Below are 27324 nucleotides of genomic sequence, written 5' to 3' on the forward strand. Positions count from 1 at the left end.
GCTTTTTAAATTTTAAAATTAATTTTTAAATTTTTGTGGGTGCATAGTACATGTATATATTTTAGGGGCACATGAGCTGTTTTGATACATGCATGCAATGTGAAATAAGCATGTCATGGAGGATTCAGTATCCATCCCCTCAAGCATTTATCCTTTGAGTTACAAATAATCCAATTACATTCTTAATATATTAACACTCAAAGTTTCCATTTTGGCAACCAATATTAACTAAAATCCTAGAGAAATCTGTAAAAGCAAATGAAATTTTTCTGGTCTTATATCTAAAGAAAATTTTTGCTAACAAGCACTGAAATATTCAATAAAATATTATTTCCCCATTATACTATGAGTCAAAGCATTAATGAAATTTATAAAATTATTGCCTTCATTATAAGGAAAATCATCATAACAATTAATGTTTATTGAGCATTTACTATGTCCTTGGCATGGTACAAAGTTATACAAAGTATACTATTACTTGGCCCAGTACAAAGTTGTATTGCCTGCATTGTCCAATATAATCCTCACAATAATCTTCTAAGATAAGTCCTATAGCTGTTCCTTAACTTACAATGGAGTTATGATTAAATAAACCCATCATAAACCGAAAATATCATGATTCAAAAATTCATTTAATACACCCAACCTGCTGAACATCAGTTCAGCCTAACCTAGCTTAAACGTTCTTAGAGTACTTACCTTAGCCTACAGTTGGACAAAATCATCTAACACAAGGCTTATTTTATAATAAAGTGTTGTATAGCTCATGTAATTTATTAAATACTATATAATATTCCCCCCTTATCTATGATTTCCCCTTCCATGATTTCAGGTACCCATTGTTAACCACAGTCCAAACATATTAAATGGAAAATTCCAGAAATAAACAATTTATAAGTTTAAATTGCACACTGTTCTGAGCATGATCAAATTTCAAACTGTGCTGCTCAGTTCCCCTCAAGATGTGAATAATCCCTTAGTTCAGTACATCCACGCTGTATACACTACCTTCCCGTTAGTTACTTAGTAGACATCCCAGTTGTCAGATTAAAAAAGAAAAAAACATACTGGCCGGGCATGGTGGCTCATGCCTGTAATCCCAGCACTTTGGGAGGCTGAGGCAGGTGGATCATCTGAGGTCAGGAGTTTGAAACCAGCCTGGCCAACATGGCGAAACCCTGTCTCTACTAAAAATAAAAAATTAGCCGGGTGTGGTGTCATGTGCCTGTAGTCCCAGCTACTTGGGAGGCTGAGGCAGGAGAATTGCTTGAACCCTGGAGTTGGAGGTTACAGTGAGCAGAGATTGCACCACTGCATTCCAGCCTGGATGACAGAGCAAGACTCTGTCTCCGAAAAAAAAAAAAAAAAAAAAGTACGTATAGGGTGTGGTACTATCCACAGTTTCAGGCATTCACTGAGGGTCTTAGAACATAAGACTACTGCACTAAAAGTGAAAAACAAAGTGGTTGTATGGATACTTAAAGTACTGTTTCTACTGAAGGCATATCACTTTGACACCGTCATAAAGTCAACAAATCTAAGTGGAACCATCTTAAGTCAGAGACCGTATTATTATCTCCCTTTTATGCATGATAACACTGAGAACCAGAGCAGTTAAGCAGCTTGTCCAAAGCACTCCATATGTCTTTATTTTGTTTTGCTTTATTTAGTTCTTTCATATATAACAAATATGTATTGACCACCTCATATATATAAAGCTTTACAGTGCTATAGACATCTGTAATAATTTTTTATTTATTTATTTTATTTTTTATTGAGACAGAGTCTTGCTCTGCGGCCCCAGGCTGGAGTGCAGTGGTGCAATCTCGGCTCACTGCAAGCTCCGCCTCCTGAGTTCACGCCATTCTCCTGCCTCAGCCTCCAGAGTAGCTGGGACTACAGGCATCCGCCACCACGCCCGGCTAATTTTTTGTATTTTTTAGTAGAGATGGGGTTTCACTGTGTTAGCCAGGATGTTCTCGATCTCCTGACCTCATGATCCACCCACCTCGGCCTCCCAAAGTGCTGGGATTACAGGCGTGAACCACTGCGCCCGACCTGTAATAATTTTTAAGGAAGAATCTGCCTGACCTAAAAAACTTTATCTTATGTAGACCACCCGCCCCCTCATCCTGTTAACATTAATTGAAGCATAAGTACTCTTTTAAATTTTCAAAGAAATGGCATTCTCTTTCTGAAATTTTGCTCCCAAATCAAAGCCATATTGCAGAAGTGAATTTTGAGGGATTCTAGAAGTCTCTTCCTAACAGAAACAAATTCTCCTGACCTTGACATTGAGAAGCCATGAATGCCACAGAGCAATGAAAGAACTTTTGTGCAGCATTTCCGCTGAATGTACTTTTTTAAATATACGGTTACTGCCACGTTGGTGGGCTGCACCCAGTAACTCGTCATTTAACATTAGGTATATCTCCAAATGCTATCCCTCTCCCTCCCCCCACCCCAAAACAGGCCCTGGTGTATGATGTTCCCCTTCCTGTGTCCATGTGTTCTCATTGTTCAATTCCCGCCTGTGAGTGACAACATGCAGTGTTTGTTTTTTTGTCCTTGAGATAGTTTGCTGAGAATGATGATTTCCAGTTTCATCCATGTCCCTAGAAAGGACATGAACTCATCATTTTTTATGGCTGCATAGTATTCCATGGTGTATATGTGCCACATTTTCTTAATCCAGTCTAACCTGCACATTGTGCACATGTACCCTAAAGCTTAAAGTAATAATAAAAAATAAATAAATGAATATATGGCCACTATCTTTTTAAATACAATCTTCAATTTTTAAAACATTGAAAATATTTTTAGATATTTGAATTAGAAAGACATCTATTTCCACCTAAATCTATTCAATATTTACTTATGCCAACATGAATCATCAACGTATGTTCATTTTGTTTACCCAAAAATGTATCTTTCGTGTGTGTGTATGTGTGTGTGTGTGATGTGAAATAAGGCATTCTGAATATTCTTGATGATATAAATGATAAAGACAGAATAATTTGGCATTTGCAAATATGCCGAGAAAAGAATAGAAGAAACACTTAGCCTGGGAGTAACAACTGTATAAATTTACTTCTTTGTTGATTACTAGCAACTTTTGCAGTAACCTCTTTGTAACTGCAAATAATCAGGCTTCCTTTCAAGAGCACAGTTTTGACACTTCAAATTTATGTTAGGTTGCTATTTATTTGAAATAGTCCTTAAGGTTGTTTTACTATAAAAATAGTAATGAGTAGTAATAAAAATACTAGCTTAATCTGAGAATGGGTATGGAAAGATTGGGTTAAAAATTGTATTGTTATTGATGAGGTTGTAGAGAAACTCAAAAGAGCTTGAAATTATACCAAAAATCACTGCAAGAAAAAGTAGAGAGGGTAAATATAGATAATATACATTAAGAATTTCAAATTTCTATAAAGTACTCTATTTTTATGGATAGTATTTAATAACAAATATTACTAATATGACATATTTTAATAAATTTTGTTCTTTATAATGTAAAATAAGGAAAATAGATCTGGGATTCTATGAGTTAATGAGAATATGCAGTTTTAAAAATCAAAAATACTAGGAATAGAACAGTAGGTATATTAGCACATTACCAAGGACAATTTAGAACTTCATATTCTTGCACCACTTTAAAACTAACAGACATATGAGCTGATAAAGCACTGCATTAGAGCTTAATTTGAACTTAGCGTGGATTTGTTTCCCTTAGCATTGATCATTTTCTTTTGCCTTGAATGAAAAACTCTTCTTTGTAGATTGGAAATCAAAAATAAGATACTTTACTCTCATAACCAATTCTCCACTTGGTTCAATGAACAACAGAAAACTTTTCTTGCTCTTGGTAGAAGTCTGGACCTGAAGCTAAACGTAGTCATGATATACAATCATTCTATCAGAGAATCAATTCTGTTTTTACAAAAGTAGTAGGTACATAATTCTGTGAGATAAATGGGTTCTTTTTTGCCATCTGGGGATTAGAAACCCTGTCTATTTAAAGACTAGGTGATACATATTAATAGAAAAGAGGTTAACTGGGGCAAAGATCAAGACAGGGTACGGTTTACTGCCATACAAAACTACAAAACCACTATTTGCTATATTCTTCTGTTACACAATTCAGAACATTAATTGTGAAAAATAAAAGATGAACTTAAATGCCTATATTTGCCAAAAAATGAAAACACAACTTTATTACAAAAAAAAAAAATTCAAGTTTAGAGGTGATAGCATTGATCACATGACTGACTTTTTTAAAGGCCCTGCAAAAAACTGTAGAATTTAGTTAGGAGGGCAGCCTATTTTCCCAGTAAATCCAAGAATCATGAACTAGAGTAAGACCATTTTAGAAAGGCACTCAAGTTAGGACCTATGACCAATACCAAGCCTTGGGGAAAAAAGCAAAAGAAAAGAAAACCCAATACTTGCAAATTAGCAATTAGCTTAAAGCCGCTAATAATGGAAAAATATTTGGACTCATTTATTCACTGAGCACCTTCTATACAGTGGGGGCCTGAAAAAACTAGGGCAAAGGGATGGAAAAAATAATGACGAATTCAGGCAAAGTAAGAGTTAGGCTGGGAGGGAATTGATAATGGCATGGAATATTTGGAAGAAGGATGATTTCTCTTCATGACTGGCTAGGCAAGTAGCTGGCTGCTGGTCCCATTTACTGAGAGAAGAAAGAAACCCAACAGAGAGAGTTCACCAGAAGACGATCACGGTAAGATGGTGAGTACAGTTTCATACACATTAAGATTGGGTTCCGGCATCATTCTCAGTAAACTATCGCAAGAACAAAAAACCAAACACCGCATATTCTCACTCATAGGTGGGAATTGAACAATGAGAACACATGGACACGGGAAGGGGAACATCACACTTCGGGGACTGTTGCGGGGTGGGGGAAGGGGGGAGGGATAGCATTGGGAGATATACCTAATGCTAGATGACGAGTTGGTGGGTGCAGCGCACCAGCATGGCACATGTATACATATGTAACTTACCTGCACGTTGCGCACATGTACCATAGAGCCTAAAGTATAATAATAATAATAATAATAATAATAAAAGAAAAAAAATTATCATAATTACCACCATAAAAAAAAAAGAAATATGTCATCTTCCAGAACATTTGTAAGTTTTCTCCAAAAGATGGATATGCATCTTTGCAATTTGATTTGCCTCTATATAATCTATACTTAAATATTCCATTATTTAACATCGTCATACTCCTTACCATCTAGTGACAAAAGTTCTCAGAGCCAACATGAAACTGCCACTGTATCAGTCCTTCCTTGACTGCAAATTCCATGGACAATGATTTGGTTGAGATTAAGCTGTATGAGTTTAATGCAAATCTCCATATACTTTTGAGAGTCGGGATCTGCAAAATAAGATTTCAGGTAACCTAGAAAATAATGGTAAAGTGGCAAATTAAAGATGTATAAAAAATGGTTTTTTATGTTGTTAAATTGAACATTAAAGATTTTTTCAACCTTTAAAAAAAAAAAAAAAAAAGAGATTGGGTTCCGGTAGTATAGCTAGGTGGAAATATCAAGAAAATAGATATTAAGAGTCTGATGCTAGAGAGACACCTAGGTGCCAATGTTATCTGGGAGTCATCTTTATTGGGTGGTAATTAAAATTATGAAAACAGGTAAGATTACTTGAAAAGTATGCTTACAGAGAGGAAAAGGCCTAAGGCATAGTCATTATCTTCTCTTGCCAACATGCGTGGTCTTTAGTATGCACTACTGGGCTAAGGGTCATTTAATCAGGGTTTGAGTCAATTAGAGGAATCCTTTGTACAAAATCATATACCTCTGTGAAGCAGCAACAGACAGCTATATTGTTTTCAACAAGAGAGGTAACCGGTTGCAGAAGGGTAACTTAAATTGCTCTCAGCGCTCAAGGTTAAATTACAGAAGGGCTTTTTCCAGTGTACCTTCTCTAGAAGGTGAAATTGAAAGATTTAACCTGAATAATTCACATGAAAATAAAACCATTTGGGGCTTGTCATTGCTTAATGTAGAAATCCATCATTATTTTAAACAATTGGATACACTCACTTCTTCAGTTTTACCACAGAAACTCAGGAGGCGTGTAACTACGTATTCATTCTCAGTAAAACTCTTTGTTGCCAAGATGAAATATAAAAGCTGAGAGGTCAGAAGAGGAGTCTGCATTCTCTCAGAGTGCTTCAGTTTTGAGACGATTCAACTAGATTGCAGAATATTTAACCCTGCTCAAACCTGGCCTTCTTCACAACAGCGAAGTGCAAGACTTTCGATACATTAAAATGATTTCCCACAAGTATTCCCTAGTCCTCTGGGATTTGAAAGAAACCCAACTCTTGAATCAAATGAAACATCCTTGACCAGAAAATTAGCATTGTCATCAGGGGTGGCACTACACGAAAATGCAGTTTAAGAACCAGACTAAAGGGTACATTCAGTCCAGCTGGAAATGAAGATATGACATTTTATTGGTAGCTGTTTCTGGGAAAATTCCCCTTCAAGATCAGAAAATGTTACTTTAAGGGGATTTTTGCTTTGTTCACCAGATGGTACCCTAATCCATAATAATTGAAGCCTACTGAGTGTACACATTAATGGAATAAAAACTATTGAATTAGAGTAAAGTAATTTGAATTTAGGCACAAATGATATGCTTCATTCATAAGAAGTTTAGATAGATGATTGATAGATGATAGATAGATAGATGATAGATTATAGATATAGATACATAGAGAGAGATATAGATATATATTAACAGAATCCCTGGTTTACCTACATGCACATGTGGCCCATCTCTGAAATCCTTCTCTGATTCCAGTAAGAGTCACAATTATACTCAGTCCCAGAGAGGAAAGAGCCCTCTGCCTACAGCAACTTAACATAGTGTGACACACAGTTATGTCATTGCTATTGCTGTTGTACCTGCAAGAATATGCTAGTAGAAGAGCTGTCCCTGTCTTGCCTGAATAGCACTCTGTTCAATATCAGCATGTACTCTTCCTTTCCTCTGCATGTAGGGAGATAGGAGGTGGAAGTAGCTTGCTGTTTTGCTCTCATGGTTTGGGTCTCTGTTCTTTCTCTCTTCAATTAAAGGAAAAGACCTGCTCCTAGTTGCACCCTCAGACTCAGGAAATTCTTCTTCAACCCGACCAAAGTAATAGTGCTATCACAGAAGCATGTATGAGGTTTTTTGTAGTAGAGAAGAGACAGATAACCTTTCTGCCTGGGAGTAGCACAGTAGAGTTCATCATGGAGCAGGTATACTTCATAGAGTAGGTGTACTTCATAGAATACACCTTCATGGAGTAGGTGACTCTTGAACTTTCCCCTGAAAAAAACAAGTATTTTCCATGAGGGCAAAGCAGCAAGAGTGCATCCAGCAAAGAAAAGAACATGTGCTAAGGCATAAATGAAATGGCAACACTTTCTTAGAGAACTATAAAAAATGATTAATGAAGCCTAAGATGTAAAAAGCAGGAGGTAAGCCTCGTAGGTGAAGATTCTAATTGTGAGCAGCATGCAATGTAAATAATGCGATTTTTTTCTCTAAAGGTGATGATTTCTAATGAAAGGTTTTAAGCAGGAAAAGGCACAATCAGTTAACATTGTAGATTGGCCATGAAGATTGTCTCCATCAAAAGGCTTAGGAAGCAGCTTTCTCAGATCCTGGGGCCAAGAGTGTTAAACTATTTCCTGCTTTGTTACCTACTTTATACAGAAAAGTACAATGATTATACAACACTAAAAATATCAAAAATAGTCTAAACTTACATATATATACATATATGTATATATATACACACATATATATGTGTATATATATATATACATGTATATGTATATATATATGTCCTTTGGTCTCACTTCAGCAGCTAGAAAAAGAAGCAATTTACAAGAAATGCCAGCAAGCATATTTTTTGGATGGAGAGGGGTGACATTTGTGCACAAGAAAATGCCAAGGTAAATAAATTAGCACTCTCTCCCCTTCTCAGCAAAAAAGCACAGAATATGTATGCATTCTACAGGGATTGAGAGTCGCAAGGCTTTAATTTTACACTAAGCACTATTCTCCTTAGTTAATAACAATATCGTCACATATTTCTTAGATCTTTATACGTAATAAATTATTCTCAAATTTAATATCTCATAGAATCAACATGACATCTCAGTAAGGACCTAGAAAGGTAGGCAGAAACTACCTTTTCATCTCCCCATTTTATATATTATCTATCAGAGCTAAAGCCACACAACTCGGAAGTAGCAGGATCTGAGTAGCAGTTCTAGAATCCACATCTTTCAACTTTGGGTTTATTGCTTTTTCTACTATTCAATACTACATGTGTAGAAAAATAACGGACTCATGCACATCCTTTACTATAGCAACTAAGGATTTCAAAAAGCCAGGCTAACTAGTTTTCAATTGATTGGGCAAACCCATCTTAAGGTCTTCATTCTATTCCTGCTATCGTCAACTGAGGAAAGTCAACAAAAATAGTGTCTCTTAAAATAAATCTACTGGACACTCCCTATTATTCCAGTAATATTTTTCCCAACATTCCTATTTCCATCCCATCATCTTCCATGGAATCACTACCCTTTCAACAGGCTAACTACACTACAGTATACCTCCATGGTAATAACAAGAACCATGGATTTATATAGTACTTTTTTCTAGGCACTCAAAGTACTTTTGTAATTGCTTCAGGGGATTGGTAGGGAGTTTTTGTAGTCATCCTGTGTTTCCCTTCATGCAAAGTTGTTTGACTCCATGATATTTTCCATTTCTGACTCCCTCACTTTACCAAAAGATGGAAGTTGAAATGCAAGAAAAAGAAAATGGCATACAATTAACACATAATTTAAATCCCCATGGCTTTCTTCTATCATACATGGTTTATGAGGGAGGAATGCCTAAAGAGCTGTATATTAACTCAAAAATTTAGCAAAAGCAAAGCACTGGGCAGTTCAGCTTTCTGAGTTTGCCTGTGGGGTGGTAACCATCGTTCTTCTGTCTGCCATGGTCTTAGTGACCATTATGTAGTATAAAAGAGCTGCAATAGCTAGCGTTTGAATTACACAGTAGTCAAGCTAGATAATTAAATTTCCCTTTCAGAAAGAATATGTCCCTGCTGAGGAAACCTTATTGCGTACTGCTGTTCATGGTGACCATTATTAAATTTGTAGGACATGTCCCTGTATTATAACGATTCATTTAAAAGTTATCATTACACAATCCAATATAGTTAGAAAAGGAAGCAAAAATTCCAGCATAGTTTGAAAAAGGATCTGAAATCCTCCCAAGATTTACTCAACAAAGCCGGTCTTAGCTTGCATCAACAGCAAAGAAAGCAGTTGCCCAAAGAGTTCTTGCCTTTTCTTGCTGGATGGTAAATGTGGAACTTTCTGTTTCAGAAAAATTGCATCCAATCCCCTAGAAGCTTCTTTCCAACTGTTCCTTTGGGATATTTCAATGAATTGAGTTGACTTGGTAGAGGAAGAAGGTATAATGGCAACATACCAACATAAAAAAATCCATCCCATTTATTTTGAAGATAATCAAATTCTTACAGAATTTCCAATTTGGGGCATATATTATTATAAATTCTTTCCTCAAATATTAAGTGGGCACACTGATGTGCTGTATTTTTAAATGAAATGTAAGCATGCAATGCATACGGCATAAATAAAATTTCACTGGGTTCACAATGATCTCTCAAAAATATTTGCTGTTGTGAATATTTCTCATATTTTCTTTATAGAGAAAAGAGAGACAGATATTACTACTATGCTATGTGACCTTAGAGTACATATGCCTCTCTGAGTTCTACTCCATTTGGGAGAAGTTTAACACCTAAGAGGCAGTGGTTATATTGTATATCATTTTCAGCCCTCCATAGCATCTAGTTCACAGTTAGTGCTAAAAAAAATCACAAATAAAGAAGAATTTGTCAATCACCAAGTAATTACAGAATATCTTCTGCGTATCATGCCCAATGCTACACACAGTGAGGGATAAACGTATACAAGAACATGGCCTTACCTCTAAGAATCCTACAATCTTGTTGGAGGGACAAGATAAATATGGAAAAATAAGATTTTCAAATGTTCAGCTACTTTAATTTTCTCAGAACTCTTCATTGTAAGCCATAAACATATATGTAATATGGATCTATAAGAGTCTTTACTTCTTCCTTTCTCATGTCAAATTTTTTATTTCTCACTCATCCTCCCCATATTCCTTAACACCCTTCTAAAAAGCAGATATTTTTCCATCAGTGAGAGTGAACTAAATAGATGTAGAATAAAGTGAAAGATGAAAAGTTACTTTGTTTACTTAATACAAGACCTCGATAAGATTTGTTGTCCCATGTATTTTTCTGCTCTGCATTCAAATATTATTTATTGATGAAAGAAAGTGTATAATATGGTTTAAATGGTAATATATTCATTCTGCTGACAAATTGGAGGATGGGATTCCGGATACAATGTATTTTCAATCACTGAGGAATCCTCAATTGACTACTTCAAATAGCTGTTTTCTGGTTTTATCAGTATAATTTTTTACTCCAACAAGAAATGAATTATATCACTCCCCTCTTAAAACCTTCTTCTGGCTCCCTGTCATGTAGAAAAGGATCCAAGCATTGTATCTTGGCAAAACAAGGCCTTTCATAAATGAGCTCTTATCTACCCTTCCAGTCTCATTTTGGGTGCCAGGTAGATGGCAATTTTCTAGGTTGACTTTGGGAAAGCAGCCAAAGAAGGTCACTCCTATTTTGGCTGTGAATGAAATCTCAATATTTTGGAAAATTTCTCTTTAAGAAGAGCTTATATCCTTCTTGATTCAATAGAGAGTAGTTTAACAGCATAATGATAAGCAAGAAAACTTAGGTGTTATCAGGGAATCCAGAGCACAGAAATGAGCAAATTCTGCAGCTGATTGCTTTTTATTAGAATACAGCGTATATCAAAGAAGTGGAAGTTCCAGACAGCTCATTATTAAACAGGAAGATGAATAAAAGCAGATTGCATTTTATCTAAGTTATCCAGCTGATCAATCAATTCAAATAAGACTTTCTATTATAGGGATATCAGCCAAACTGGCACTCTGATCACTGATTGATAGAGGAGAGTAGGATTAATTTGGGGTCATAAGAAAGAATGAAACAATCATTCCCTTTTTTATTTATAAATGTCTTAAAGATATGATACGTTCTTAGACAGTTAGATAAATAAGCAAGCATATCTAGGACACTGTTTTTGAAAACTGAATACAAAGCAATCACATAATTCCCTTTAGTCACTCATATGAGTTTACATTCCCAATGACCAACTCCAACCTCAGGATTTATAACCCATGACTAGAAAAAAAGTTTGAATGTCTCAAGTATTTGCCTTCACCTATCATACTTAATACTCACAAACTACTTAATGGTCTTTGGACTACTCATAGTTTTGGCTAGCTTTGTGCTTCCTTTTAAGTTCTTCTGCCCCTCTGACTAGCTTGAAGGTCCCAAGGATGTTATGTTGCTCTTAAATGGGCAGTCTGAAATGTGCTGCAAGTGACAGATTATGGTCAGGAGCCAGCTGTTCACATATTTGGTCAGCCAGTAGGAAATCTTTCAGCAGCTCTTAAATAAAAAATACAGGATGATGTCAGTGTTTGGTGACACTGTTTTTAATCTTCACATTTCTCATTGACAGGAGGTAATGGTTATCCATGGGAGACCTGTCACATGACAGCAGCTTCTTTACCACCAGGGGAGTCGCAATATGGCCTACCAAACTACTTTAACAGTCATAGCATTTGGGGCTATTTTTTTCTGAAAATGCTATCTCAGGCCAGGAAGAAAAAAAAAGAGTGATTTGTATTGGTTCTAAAATTTCTTTTTTATTTCTAAATAATTACAAGATGACTTCCCTAACGTTGCTGTTACTATCATCACATAACTTGAAGCAGAACATAAGGTTGCATTTCTATTCTAATACATTTAAAATTAGACCATAAAAATGAATAGACTTATTGGTAGGTAAAACTGATCAAATAATTAATAGCACTAGACTAACATCTACAATTCCAGTAATGATTCATGTAAAGAAAAACCTTACTTGTGCTGTTGATCAAGATGGAAGAATGAGTTTCATTAGAAGGTCTTATTCTAGAGAATGTCTTTTTCTCTAATTCCAAAACTGTTTCAAGAATATTTATTGCCAATTTATAGAAGATCCCGAGATGGCGTCATTGTATTCTGCAGTCAATCACTAAAATTCAACATGTATAATAATAACACAAACCATCCAAGCTTAATGCAATATAAAGATATAACTTGATAAGTGATTTTTTAAAAGTAAGCTTCAAAACAAAGCAAATCATTAACTTCAGACAACACCATAAAGGAATGATAGCTCTTTTCTTTGTGACCACAACCTTAACTTGAGCTTTGCTGGGTGTTTTGCACATAACAATGAGGGACTATTAGACATAACGTAATTTTCATAGGTCATTGCCCTGTCAATGATAGAGAAGATAATTGCAAGAGAGTTTATTTCTAGTGTGTGTATATGTGCACAAATGTGCAGGGCCTCTACTTTGCAACTGGAATTGACAGACTAATGATAAAATATATCCCTTTAAATATACAAATGACAGTTGACTTCAAACTTTCCCAAGCCCGCGTAGGAATCCCCTGAAAACATATAAAATGTTGAGTTCTTCAACCTCAGCACTACTGACATTTTGGACCAGATAGTTCTGTATTGTGAAAGGCTGTCTTTGCACTGTAGAATGTTTAGCAATATTCCAGGCCTCTATCCACCTGATACCAGGCCTCTATCCCCCTGATACTGGTAGTCCTTTTTTCCCCATCCCAAATTGTGACAACCAGAAATATCTCATACCTTTCCAGATGTTTCCTGGGGGACAAAAAGCACTCCCATTGAGAATCACTGGTCCAAATGGTTAAAAATTTGTTCCTTCCATTCTTTTACCAGGTATGGGCCAAGCCCCTTCCTTAATTTTCCTCAGAATGACTGAAACCAAACTGTAACTCTTAAAGAAATATTGAAGGCTTGAAGCTTTAAAAAAAAAAAAAAAAAAAAAGTACAGCTTGGCTGGGTACAGTGGCTCACGCCTGTAATCCTAGCACTTTGGGAGGCCAAGGTGGGCAGATTGCCTGAGCTCAGGTGTTCGACACCAGCCTGGACAACATGGTGAAACTCTGTCTCTACTAAAATACAAAAAGTTAGCCTGGCATGGTGGCATGTGCCTGTAGTCCCAGCTACTCGGGAGGCTGAGGCAGGAGAATTGCTTGAACCCAGGAGACAGAGGTTGCAGTGAGCCAAGATTGCCACTGCACTCCAGCCTGAGCAACAGAGCAAGACTCTGTCAAAAAAAAAAAAAAAAAAAAGTACAGCTCAAGAATAACTTAGAGATCAGTATGTTATATGTAGCAGTTCACAGTCCTCTGATTCCTTTAGTGAGAGTCATCCTGCCTACCTCTTGTGTTTCTCATATTGAAACCAACTAATCCACCACCATTAACAGTGTTTTGGTTACATTTAACCTCAGAAAACAAGCCTTCAAAATACACAAAGAGAGGAGGAATTTCTTAACACACCGTTTGACCTCAACACAATTCAAGAGCTACCCTTTCTTATTGCGCCAGCCAGTGGTCACTAATGAGCATCAGGAATGACTGCTAAAGACAGGAATCCTGGCTGGCAATACTCAAACCCTTTCATTAGCCTTTAATGGAATCCTGAGTTTGGAGCATAGGATATGAGGAATCTGACTTCTGATAAATTCATGATTAAAGATAAATATACTATTCACCTTCTACCAACCCATTACTTAGTTATAGGTGTAGTTTATGTCTTCAAAATCATAATATCCAAACCATAGTCCATCATCACTCTGCTCTAAAATATTTATTATTCGCTATTATAATCTGTATGTAGCCCATTGATAGTCCAGTTCCTTTACTATAGTTTTCACTGTAGCATGAGTGAGTTGAACCTTCAGTTCTCATCATCTTCCACTAAAAATGACATACTCATTATCTGTACTCATCTTCCACTAATTTGGGACAAATGAAAATCATCCACAACTCTATTTGGACAAGCATGGTTTGCATACGGGAGAGTGCACTCTAAATACCTAAAAAGCTAACAAGCCTTTTTTTTCCACTCCACCAAAAAAAAAAAAAAAAAAAAAAAAAAAAAGAAAGAAAGAAAGAAAGAATCCTGAGAATTAAACTCATAAATACCACATTTGCACTGTCAACCTCATAGCTCAACCTCTGAAATAGAGGTATTGGCTTATGGTACTTTCCACTCAGGATCAATTGCAGGCTTCAGTGCTGAAAGCTCCAAACTGCTTGTAGCTTTGAAAAGGCAGCTTTTAGACCCCTAACGTCTTAAGATTTCAAAAATCATAGAGGCCATTCTTTGCCAGGGATTCCACGTGTGTTTCGGTAGGACACCAGTCAGGCTTCACTCAAAGTATTTATCAAATATTCATCCACACCGTGAAGCAGCAAAAAAACTTTCAGAGTTTTAGTAATTGAGCAAATACCTTTGTTTTGGAGCAATAAAAAAAAAAACACATAAAAATGGCATGCAATGAAGAGAACAAAAGCAATGAGCTTTTTAGAATATTACTATAAATAGATGCGATGAGAATGACAGTTTACCTTTCTGATCTTCCACCTCAAAACACATAATCCTAGTCTAACTATTAGAAAAACCCCAGTTGAGAGACATTCTATAAAATATTTTACCAGTACTCTTCAAAACTGTCAAGGTCATCAGAAATAAGGAAGTTCTGAGAAACTGTCACAATCAAGAGGAGTATAAGGAAACATGATGACTAAATATAATGGGTTCTCCCAGAAGGAATCCTGGAACAGAAAAAGGACATGCAATAAAAACTAAGAATATCTGAATAACGGACTTTATTTAATAATAGTATATTAACATTGGTTCATCAATTGTAGCAAATGTACCATAGGAATATGAGATGTCAATAACAGGGGCACCTAAGTACTATCTGTACTATTCTTGCAATTTTTCTGTAAGTCTAAAACTGTTATGAAATAAAATGTCTGGGTGAATGACATCAGCAAGATGGCAGAGTAGAAAGCCCTAACTCTTCTTCCTCTACAGAAATACCAATACAACAATGATATTGCTAAAAAACACCTTGAAGTCCAATTCAGAATCCAGGTAAGTAGAAGTACCTCAGAGGAACATAATTGGAAAACAGTCACATTTATAGATAAGAAGAACAATTTCATTTTACCTGCATCAACCCTCCCCTAAACTGGCTTATCTCAGTGCCAAGAATATTGCCTCAGCTCATGATTTTTCCCACATGGGGAAAGTGGAATTAGAATGTGCACCTGGACAACTGGTATCTCAAAGTACACTCCACGTCCTCCAAAGTCCTCCTGGTATCTCAAAGTACACTCCACGGGGCTAGTTTCTAGCTCACTTCATATCAAGTATTGAACAACTGGCAAAGCTTGGTAATCTGGGACAGCTTGGAACAAATAAAGAGGAAAGCATTTCCTTATAGCTGGAGCTGCACTGTAAGAATTAGAATAGGTCCAAAACTGAGTTTTTTCCTCCAGGAGGAAAGGAACAAAGTGAAGGGGGATTAGCCCCAACATTTCAGAGCACCCTCTGTAGAGCTGGTTACTATCTTGCCTCATATTGATCACAAAATAGCCAACAGAGCTTGATTCCCTGGGATAGCTAGGAACAAAGAAAAGGGATGGACATCCTTTCATAGCTAGCACTTCTCTGTGAGATTGGCACTAAGGCTTTTCCTCCAGGAGTGGGGAAAGATTGTGGAACGGACTCTGTCCCTGGTCTTACAGTGTACTCCTCAAGGAGTTAGTCTCCATCATGACTCATATAAAGTACTCCTGAAAAGTGAAAGTCTTTCACAGTCAAGACCAGTTCATAAAGACTGGGAGAGGTAGCTGCTTTGCCAAATGTGCAAACAACAAAGCAAACATGCAAAGAACATGAATCTATAAAGTACAACATAATCAAAAATTAAGACAAATTTCCAATAAACAACCCAAAAGAGATGGATATCCGTGAATTTCCTAAGAATTCCAATTAATCATCTTTAAGAAGCTTAGTGAGTTACAAGAGAACAGAGATGTAAAACTATGTGAAACCAGGAAAATAGTATGTGAACAAAATGAGTGCAAAAACATATAGAAAAGATTTAAAAAAAAACTAACCAGATATACCAAAGAATACAAAACTTGCACTGAGAAATTTACTGGAGGAATTCAATAGTACTCTTGATCACCGATATGAGAAAATCAGTGATTGTGAAGACAGGTCATTTGGAATTATCCAGAGAAGAAAAAAGAATGAAAAATAGTGAAAATCTAAGGGACTCATGTGACTCCATCAAGCAACCCATATACACATCTTTGGAGTCTCAGAAGGAGAAGAGAAAGGGAAATAAGGAGAAAGCTTATTTAAGAGAATAATGGCTAAAAATTTCCAAATCTTGGGAGCAAAATAGACATCCACATTCATGAAGCCAAGTGAACCTCAAATAGGTTGAATTTAAAGAGATCTACAGTGAGACATATTATACTCAAATTGCCAAAGTCAAAAAAAAATTTTAAGGAATTTTGAAAGCAGCAACAGAAAAGTGACTCATTACATACAAATGAGACCTTCCTGAGATCTCAGTGAATTTCCCAGCAGAAACTCTGTAGGTGGCGAGCAATGACACATTCAAAGTCCTACAGGAGAAAAACTAACAACTAAGAGTACTATACAAGGCAGAGCTGTCCTTCAGAAATAAAGAAAAGATAAATACTTCCCAACAAACAATGAAGTACTTCATTGACGTTCATCACCACTTGCTATGGTCTAATGTTCATATGGCTTGAAAATTTGTATGTTGAAAACTAATCTCCAATGGGGTGTTATTAAAAATTAGGGACTTTGGGAAGCAATTAGGTCATGAGATCAGAGCCCTGAAGGATGACATTAGTTCTTTTATACTAATAAAAAAGGCCCAAGGGAGCTTGTTTGCCCCTTCCACCAAGTAAGAACATAGCAAGAAGATGCCTTCAGTGAAGTGGAAAGCAAGGCCTCACTAAATGACAAATGTGCTGTCAACTTGATCTTGGGCTTCCTCACTTCTAAATCTATAAGAAATAAAATTCTGTGGTTTATAAGCCACCTGGTTTATGGTAGTCTTGTTATAACAGCCTGAATGAACTGACACCACTAAACCTGCCCTACAAAACATGCTAAAAGAAGTTCTTCAACCTGAAATGAAAAGACACGAATAGGCAGCATGAACAGATATGAAATATAAAACTCGCAAAAATGTAAGTATACAAATACAGAATACTCTACTACTGTAATAATGATGCATAAATTAATTTTAACTACATTATGACAGTTGAAAGACAAAAGTAGTAAACGTAACTATAACTACAATAATTTGTTAATAGATCCAGAATATAAAAAGTTGTAAGTTGTGATATCAATGACATAAATTGGGCAGGAGGAAAAAGTAAAAATGAAGAGTTTTTATATGCAAGCAAAATTAAGATATCAGCTTAAAATTGATTGTTCTAATTTTTTAAATGTTCCATGTAAACCCCATGGTAACCAAAATTTAAAAACCTATACAAATATCCACAATATAAAGAGAAATGAATCAAAGCACACCACTACAAAAAAATGGTCAAATCACAAAATTGAACAGCAAGAGAGGAAGAAAGCAAAAAAAGTACTACAAAACAGTCATGAAACAATTTTAAAAACAGCAAGAGTAACTTCTTACCTACCAATAATTATTTTAAATGTAAGTGGATTAAATTCTACAATCAGAAAATATGGAGTTGTTGAATACATTAAAAAATATGATCCAAAAATATGCTTCCTAGAAGAGATTCACTTTAGCTTTAAGGACACACATAGAATATAAGTGAAGTGTTGGAAAAAGACATGCAACTCAAATGATAACTGAAGAAGAGCAGGAGTGGCTATTCTGATATCAGACAATACACACTTTACGTAAAAAAATTGCCACTAGAGACAAAAAAAGATTATACGATAATAAAAGGGTTAATGTGTCGAGAGGACATAGCAAGTATAAATATATATGCATCTAATATCAAAACTCTAAAATACATAAAGAAAATATTAAATCACATGAAGGAATAAATTTGACTTGATTATGATATACAGTACTTTTAATGTGCCGCTGAATTCCATTTGCTAGTATTTCCTTCAGGATTTTTTCATCCATGATTATCATGCAAGGATGGTTTAATATATGTAAATCAATAAATGTGAAACACCACATTAACACAATGAAAGATAAAAACATATGACCATCTCAACAGAGGATGAAAAAGAATTTGACATAATACAACATCCTTTCAAAGTAAAAACTCCCAAAAAGTTAACAGTAGAAAGAATGTACCTTAACATCATTAGTACTCTGTATGTCAGGTACATAGCCAACAACTATACTCAGTGGTAAAGGACTGAATTTTTTTTCTCTAAAATCAGAAATAAGACAAAGAGGTCAACTCTCACCACTTGTATTCAACACAGTACTAGAAATCCCAGCCAGATAAATTGGTCAACAACAACAACAAAATGGGCATCCAAATTGGAAAATAATATTTAAAAATAGGAAAAGAGCCTCAGTAGACTTTTTCTAAAGAAGACATACAAATGGCAAAGGTATATAAAAAGCTGCTCAACATCATTAATCATCAGGGAAATGCAAATTAAAACCACATTGAAATATCACCTCACACCTGTTAGATTGGCTATTATTAAAAAGACAAAAGATAACATGTGAGGTAATAGATATGTTAATTAGCTTGATTGAGGTAATCACTTCACAATATTTACGTATATCAAAATATGATGTTGTGCACCTTAAACAAATACAATATTTAGCTGTCAATACCTCAGTAAAGCTGGGAAAATATAAATACAATAAAACAAAAAATTATTTTTTATAAAAAAATTACACATAATTTCAATTCCTTGTTATTTTCCTAATACTCTATAGCAGAATGCTAAGCAAAACTACAATACTAGTTTTGAATACACCTCAAAAATCATCTTGCCATGTTTTGTTTGTCAAAGTAATTAGTGGGACTGGTAGAAGGTAACTGCCCATTGAATTAACACACATATGATTAGGCTTTGTTTCCCCACCCAAATCTCATCTGAATTCTAATCCCCATAATTCTCCTGGGTCAAGGGAGAAACCAGGTGGAGATAACTGAATCATAGGGGTGGTTTCCCAAATGCTGTTCTTGTGATAGTGATTGAGTTCTCACAAGATCTGATGGTTTTATAAGGGGCTCTTCCCTTTTGCTCAGCACTTCTCCTTCCTGCCACCTTGTGAAGAAGGTACCTTGCTTCCCCTTCACCTTCCACCATGAGTATAAGTTTCCTGAGGCCTCCCCAGCCATGCTGAACTGAGTCAATTAAACCTCTTTCCCTTACAGATTACCCTGTCTCGGGCAGTTTTCTATAGCAGTATGAAAACGGATTAATAAGCACACCACTTCACTGAGATCACATTAAGGGGAGACTAGTTCTTCTCAAAATATGTTTCCATATTTTTGGTTAATGCTTTACTACCAAGGCCAAACAAAAGCTAATGGTAAGCAATAGTGTCTGGAAAAGTCCCTTGGCAGCTGACTTATTAAAATTAAAAGAGACTAGATTGGAAAGCTATACATTACAGGTGGAATTTTTTCAAAATCCAGTCTAACACTTGGACAACTCAGCTGCTTTTGCCCACCAAATTTACAAAATAATCTGTTTGTTTCATTACTGTTTATATTACACACACACACACACATAAATAAAACCAGTCATTCATGTAGATTGTCTCTCTAACTGCTCCAGTAAGCCATTTCTGAGAAAATATCATTCTCTCCTCTTTTCTCATGCTTTGAAAGCCTCATAAATTGTATTTTTCTCAAGCTATTCTATATATGGCTGCCAAAGTAATCCTTAAAGTGAAATTCTAATCTTTGTCTCAGTCCACTCTTTTCCCTCTTTCATATCACACAATTGAATGCACATTCACAAATACATACAAACCTACATACATACAAGGGCCACACAGATTTCTGGCTTCTCATTGCCCACAATTTCAGTCCAAATTCTTCACATAGTATTCAAAGTCCTCCACATTTTAGTTCAACATTCACTTCCCAACAGATTCTGTCTGCTACAGCTGGGGCCTCCTCAAAGACAGTCAATTCTCTCCTCTGTAACTTTATTTGAACATTGTCCCCTCTGCTCAGAATGTCCTTCCTTGTCCTCTCCATGCTTAAAAATTCTGCCCTTTCTTTTCAGTTTCTGCCATCTCTGCTGTGCTACTTAGTCTTTTGACCTCTGAATTTCCTCACAAATAACAGAAAATATAATACTTGCTTCCAGGGTTGTTTTAAAAAGTAAAATAAATTAAATGAGATTCATGTTTACTGGTTATCAAAACTTACCTAGACGAGTCTTGTAACACAAAAGCGAGTGAATCAAGTCTAAGGGCATATGCATCCACTGGGGACCCAGGATAGCTGGAAATTGCATATGAACTACACTCAGGAGTGGACAGACCAACACCAAGCTTCTGCCAATTGTTGCAGAATTTCTGGCCCAATAGTATTGTGTATTATTTCAAGAGTAGCTGCATTTATGAACCATATCCAGCCCTCTGTCTTTCAGTTTATAAATACTGATACATCTGGCAGTACATCAGACAGGAAATACTCTCGGCTAATGTCAATCTAAACATTTTAATGTACTGAGGCTTCATTTTCTACCTTAAAGGTTGTTGATTTTTAGCCCACGGAGTACAATCAGGAATCCTATTTTCTCTCATGCTTAAGGATTTTATATCCCATTTTTTCAGTTCACAGTTCTCTGTACCTCTCAGATAAACATCCATATTGTGGGTTTAAAACCCCTTTGGTCTTTGTAATAGTTTCCTAGGGATGTCATGGCAAAGTACCACAAATTCAGTACCTTGAAAATACCACAAATTCAGTACCTTGAAACAACAGAAATTTATTCTCTCATATTATAGAGGCTGGAAGTCTGGAATCAAACTGTCAGCAGGGTTGATTCCTCTCAGAGGCTCTAAGGGAAAATCCATTCCATGCCTCTCTCCTAGCTTCTGATAGTCACCAACAATCCTGGGTGGTCCTTGGCTTGTAGATGCATCACTAAAATCTTTCTCCATCTTCACTTGGTGTTCTCCTTTGGGTGCCTTTGTGTCTCTGTGTATTTATATGGTCTTCTTATAAAAACATCAGTTACTGGATTCAGGGCCCACCCTGATCCAGCATGACCTTATCTTTATTACATGTGCAAAGATCCCATTTGCAAGTAAGGTCAGATTCACGTGTTCCGGGGGCTATGACCTCAACATACTTATTCTGGGGTTGTGGGGTGGTGCACAAGCCAATCCACAACAGTCCTATCTCTGCTCGAGTATCTATAAGAGGACTGAAGAGAATAGTTAGTCCTCCTGGGTGCCATTGTTTGGCAGTTTCTCCCAGATAAAACACACAAGACCACCACGGATGGATATGAGTTTCTTGGCTGAGTGCTCAGAATTGTAGTCCATCCTGGGAGGAAGCTTAGTATTTAACATAACCCCCTGAATCACACAAGTGAGGGCCCTTCTACACTTAGATCTTGAAAAGAAAGGTGTCCTCTATAGGCACTCTGTTTCCTTTTCTCTTTAATTTTTTTTTTTTTTTTTGAGACAGAGTCTTGCTCTGTCACCCAGGATGGAGTGCAGTAGCACAATCTCAGCTTACTGCTGCCTCAGCCTCCCGAGTAGCTGGGACTACAGGTGTGTGCCACCACACCTGGCTAACTGTTGTATTTTTAATAGAGACAGAGTTTCATCATATTTGCCAGGCTGGTCTCAAACTCCTGACCTCAAGTGAACCACCCACCTCAGCCTCCCAAAGTGCTGGGATTACATGCATGAGCCACAATGCCCAGCCCTTTTCATTTTCTCCTCTACATGCAGCCTTATCTTCTGAGTCTCTTAGTCCAACATCCTATCCCTCTTTAAGGGTAAACTCCAATGAGGCTCACAATTCAACCCCTTATGAGCTGTGTCTGGCTCTAGAGATGGAAGAGATGAAATGTGGTGGTGCCAATGGGCAAGAAGGTGAACGCTCCAACTCCCAATTTTCCACCAGCAAGAAGATGGAGTAGGTCTCTTGTTGGGAATCTGAGAAGTAAGCACATCTCCCTAAAACAGATGTGAAATTCTCTTCAAGGAACAAAATCTGATTCTCATATCAAGAAAAGGGTAAATTTCTGCTGAGCAGGATCTCATTTCATTTTGCAAAAAAATCAAAGCCTGAACTCCAAGACCAAATATGAACTCTCCTCCTGGTATCCTCAACTTCCTCTCCTTTCAGTCAGCCCCTCCCTAACTCTACCACAGCCACATAGGCCTCTTTTACTTAAATAATCTAGGCACATTCCAACCTCGGGGACTTTGCACTTGCTGTCCCTTCTTTGTGGACACTCTACCTCAAAATGTCCAGAGGGTCTGTTTCTTTATCACCTTGAAGTTTTTGTTACATGGAATCTAATATCCACTCAAAATATCAACATTCCTATACCTCTACTATCCGTAATTATCCCCTTTATGTGCTTTTTTTCCCTCAGCACTTAAGTCTATGTGGCATATTATACACTTTATTTGTCATTTTCTGTCTCCCCTCACTGGGAAACTTCATAATGATAGGAGTTTTCATACACATTTTTACTGTTGAATCTTCAGTAGAACAGAGCCTCACCATAATAGGTGCTCAATCTATAATTGTTGAATAGATAAATGGATGTATTGTGCAAAAAAAGTTGACTTTTTTCTAAACCTGGCTTACATTAAAAAGAGCTAACTCAAGAGCTATCAATGACTCTTTTTTCTTTAGGAGGGAAGAAACCAAATTCTATAGCAGAATTAATTCTAAATTTTCTCCTGAAAAAGTAGTTGATGTGAATGTGCATGTACCTATGTCAGTGAGGGACAGAAGCAGAGAGAGGAGAGGTGCAGTTCATCATCCCATTGTCATCTCAATACTTTTTTCATTTAAATTATTCATGTACCATTCGATTATATACTTTCTTTATATATAATAGTATTACCTTATATCACCCTTTAAAGTTCAGTATGTTATAATCTGTTATTGAATATGATGCTACATATAAATGTATAGCACAGGTTCCAGGCATTAATAATTTCTCAATAAATGTTAGTTATAAGTATGTACCCAGGGAGCATGTGTCTGCTATTTCTGTAAATAGTCACCAGATGGCAATCTGACTCACTTTGAGTGCCTTCACAATTCATGATTCTTCCCCAGAAGATGTAGAAAATTAAGAAATCCTTACCACCATCTTTTTCTAGGCAAGTTCTCTGTTACCAAACATTAAACATCAAAAATAACATAAGTAATCCTTTACATATGCTAGAAACAAAATCCACGACCATCACAACTGCCTCAAATGGGCACATAAAAATCCTACATTGTTCAACACCAATCAATTCACTCTGAGTCTTAAAGTTATCTAACTTGGTGAACTTATCTATCCCTACTTCTTCAAGCCAAACATCTAGAAATCATACTTGATCTCATACTTGACATCTCTCTCTCTCTCTCTCTCTTTCTGGTGATAAATCTTATCATCAAATTCTATTACATTTTTTTTTAATATTTCTCAAACCCATTCACTTCTTTTCCCACTCTGTTGCTCTTGCCATAGCAAACTAGCATCAACTTTCCCATGGACTAAATCTGATCACAAATCTGATCATATTAGGCCCCTGATGAAAACCTTTCTCTTGAATGTCATTATTCTTATAATACGAACAATAATTTTTAACCAGGCAATCAAGACTCTCCATACTAACTCTCTGCTCTTTCCCAGCTCTCAGTATCTAGGCACACTGGAATACTGCACCACGCTGCCCTTGTGCATTCTAGGGCTTCTGACGTGCTGTTTCCTCTCCCTGAAATGTCTTCTGTCAACCACGTGTATCCCTTCCACTCACATAATGTGTTTTCTAAACAATAAATATAGAAAAAAAGTAAATTTTACTACTTCCCAATTTTTGCCTGTTTTAGATTCTATTGTTATTTATTATCATTGAACTACATTCCATTTTTTTATTTATATCAGTTTATAGTTTTAATTTTATGAGTGTTTTATTACCGTTTTCCCCTCTAGTAACCTATAAATTCCTTGAGAACATAGATTATGTCTACTTTTACTGTCATTTAATTCCCAGGCCCTGCTTGGTGCCTGGAACACACAAGGTGTTTAATATATATTGTTGAGTGAATGAATACAGGTGATCTTCCCATTGACTGTCATTAATATGACTCAGCTCCAAAAATTCCCAGTCTCTCTGTCTCTTTCCCATATTTCCACGTCTTGGAAGATTAAATCTGATTAATCTCTGCTTGGATCCACAAGCTATGGCCAGAAATTTAAAGTTCAACTTAGAAATGTAGTCATCGAGATCTCGCAAGTTTTTTTACCAGAAAAGGGGAGACTACTTGGAGCCAGCAGCTCACCAAAAAAGTACTACAAATACCTACTGCACTAGATTTTTATGATGAGTAAATTAGATGTCATATGTATCATATAGTGTTTTATACAATGTGGAGCATATGTTTAGTATTTTGTAGATACCTGCTTTTTTATCACAGTTACCTACATTTTCTAGTATTTTACATACACACAGAGTGATTGTGTACCTACCTGAAAATGTTTCAACATGGACCTTTTTTCACTGCCCTATTCTAAGGCTATAAATTCTTTAAGTTGGAAAATGATGTACAGCATGTAACCTTACTGCTTAATTATCTGGCATAGATTATAAAATGACATCCATTTATTAAAAATTATATATTAAAAAACAAGAATCCACAAAGCACTGGCTTAATAAATAGTGAATCGACCCAAGGAGCTCATAACAAGGGTGGTAGAAGATATTCAAACAATCACGATGCCATGAAAAGCCTTAGAGCTATATAGCAAATACCACAGAGGGACAAAGTGGGAAGATGCTATAAGGTATATGCAAGCAGATTTTTGCATGGATATTAACATGTATATATGAAATATTCTCCAGCCTAAACAGCTACCGATCTTGTGTTTTATTCATTCACAGGATAAATATGGAAGCTGTTCTTCTTTTCATTTGAAGAGCCTTACAGACGTCTTTCAAATTTGCATTGCTGGCTGTCATTAGGCACAAAAAACCCAAACTCCAATGAACATCTCTCTTTCCCCTAAAAAGTCTATTTTCCTACACTTTAATGGTGAAAAGAGCTTCACTGGCAGTTTAAATCCTATAATAATTAGAAATAGGAGGCATATACTGACCAGTGCAAGTGACACAGTGTTTCAAGTGTCTACTCTGTCTTGGATTCCTTGATTCCTGGGACTCCATAATGAAAATTAAGTTTTTTCTTCCAAGCGACTAATATTCTGATTTCCTCAGTTTAGAAGAATCAAACTAACAAAACAGTTCAAATATTTAAAACTCAACAACTTAAAAGCAATTGTTAAAATCACAGGGTGGAGGGAGAATATGAATCTTAGAATGATAGGTTTCCAAATCAGTTGATTGGACATAAAATATTTTATGCAATTACAGGATTCCTAGGGTTAGACTTTTTTATACATTATCTTTTCTTCCACCAATTATGAGTTGGATCAAAACCTTAGAAAAGCTATAGCTAGTTCCTCTGAGAGAGTATCTCCAATTCCCAAGCAAGAGAATTTCTTCTATCTTTTAGTAAGTTGAAGCTCCCTCGTGTTCTCTGTTATTTTAAGTTACGCGAGAATCAGTTGCAAATGTTAAATGGTTACTTCTGAGGCTAATATTGTGTATACCATTATCAAGCCAAGTCCTATTTGTTTTTTATTATCCGTACCCTTCCATGTTTTTCCTCATCTTTTATTTATTTATTCTTTAAACCACTGCTTAATTAGCTTTTTTTCAAGCAATCAGTTTGTTTTAGAATAAACTTCTTTTGCTTTCTTTGTTAATCCATCACTCAAGTGTAGGAAAGATAAAGTGTATTCTTCTTCAAAATGTTGTTGACAATAGAAATACACTAAACTGAGAAAAAAAATAAACCTCTCATCCAGTAGACTATATTAAAACAAATATGAAGAGCACATAGTAAAAATCAAGCCTATAAGTGAACATACTATCTTCACATAATCAAAAGCACACACTCTTGCTCTGTTCTCTGACTGAATGCACACATGTTGAGAGCAAACACTCATAAATTTGCATTCACTTCTGTTGCACCATTGATCTGGCTTTCGGAAAATGCTTGCATCAGAGACAAAGCAACTCGACCATATTCAGAATCGGCAAGAAGAAATAAATGAACCACAATTATGCATTCCTGGGAGAAAAAAAAAAAAGATCTGATACGATTAAAACAATGAAGTGGACAAAGAAGTGTACATAGAAAGACCCAGAATAACACACAAGACAAAGTCTAACACTGAATGCACAAGTGACACCAATAACAGGAGCAAAGGAGATGTTCTGACAACTACATCTGTTACTAAAATAGATACCGTGACAAATAAAAATAGCAAGAACAAACCCTGTAATGGGATTAAGACAGAGCATAAGAAACTAATGACTGAGGATAAAGATAAACGTGGTGACAATGGCAGGTAGTGTGACAAATGAAATGCTTAGATAAGCAAAATCCCAGAAACCAGACAGCTGAAAGACCTAAGACCAAGACTGAGACAGATCTGTCAGCAATACAGATCGCATCACACTGTGCCAGAAGACAATGCTAAATTATAAATGTTAATGATAGATGGATTCAGCAAAGCCACAAGCAGAACAAAAGAAATGAAATGGAAAAGTACCCCTGCTACAGTGTTTGATGTAGGTCTTCATTTTAAGGAAGATTAACAGTCATGCTCTCTTATGAAGGGGATCTTTGATTTCAGCTAGAACGGCAGCATGCTATTAAATGCCACCAACTCCTTTCTATCATCATCCTTTAGTCATTAGGAAATGTTCACTTCCATATGGAATCTCAAATTCAGCGGTAAAAGAGTCTTCAGAAAGTAAGATAAAAGAAGAAAGAAATGAGGAAGAAAGAAAGAGAACAGAGAGAAAAAAAGAAAAGAGAAATAAAAGGTAAAAGTAACGCAGGAAAAAAAGTGAGGT

Source organism: Pongo pygmaeus, chromosome 13 (genome assembly GCF_028885625.2).
Source record: "Pongo pygmaeus isolate AG05252 chromosome 13, NHGRI_mPonPyg2-v2.0_pri, whole genome shotgun sequence".
Classification (NCBI taxonomy): Eukaryota; Metazoa; Chordata; class Mammalia; order Primates; family Hominidae; genus Pongo; species Pongo pygmaeus.